This window comes from Rhagoletis zephyria, unplaced genomic scaffold (genome assembly GCF_001687245.7).
Source record: "Rhagoletis zephyria isolate East Lansing unplaced genomic scaffold, Rhagoletis_zephyria_1.1 Rzeph_scaffold_01141, whole genome shotgun sequence".
Taxonomy (NCBI): domain Eukaryota; kingdom Metazoa; phylum Arthropoda; class Insecta; order Diptera; family Tephritidae; genus Rhagoletis; species Rhagoletis zephyria.
Genome location: NW_016158225.1, coordinates 68,137 through 68,711, shown reverse-complemented (window position 1 = coordinate 68,711; position 575 = coordinate 68,137). Strand labels below are relative to the sequence as shown.

At 35.8% G+C, this 575-nt stretch overlaps 1 protein-coding gene across 1 annotated transcript in view; it reads left to right on the top strand.

Moving 5' to 3' along the window:
* LOC108362909 (uncharacterized) overlaps positions 1 to 575 on the top strand; it is a 59,409-nt gene that overhangs the window by 2,735 nt on the left and 56,099 nt on the right. The gene's annotated exons all lie outside the window — the stretch shown is intronic.

The window sequence follows — 575 nt, the reverse complement described above, 5'->3', positions numbered from 1 at the left end:
CTAATCATAGTACAGTAATTGTTTCGTCATGCCGAAATGAATGCATGACACCTCGACTTCTGCGCACTTGCGCGCGCAGCATAAGTCACCATCTAATAAACGCAATTAACACATAACATATTTTCTGGCCGTTCTTTTTTAACTACGCACTTATGCAAATATTTTTGCGACGAAATATTGCATAAATGCTTGTGGTTTAATACAATTGCCACGATTTTTAGCACAAAATCATTAATTTTTAATTATTTCCTATTGAAATGACAAATAATTTTTTATTTCCAACACAAAAAAGTAAACAAATGCCGATTTCAAAACGGCAAGCGCCTTACAGTGTTGGGTGCTTCGATTTATGAAGCTTTTATGATTAGGCGAAAACATTATTACGAATCGTAATCTACAGACCTTCATTGAAGTACATGTGTTCGGCAAAAAAAGCTTCATATTTAGGGCCGTTTTTTCATCTAACCTTCAGTTTACCGGCCACTTTATCGTCTCGATATACGAGTTTTCGTTTTCTCATCAGCGCATTAATTTCTCGAATCGATAAACTGTTGCTCACCCGATGCAAGCTTTAA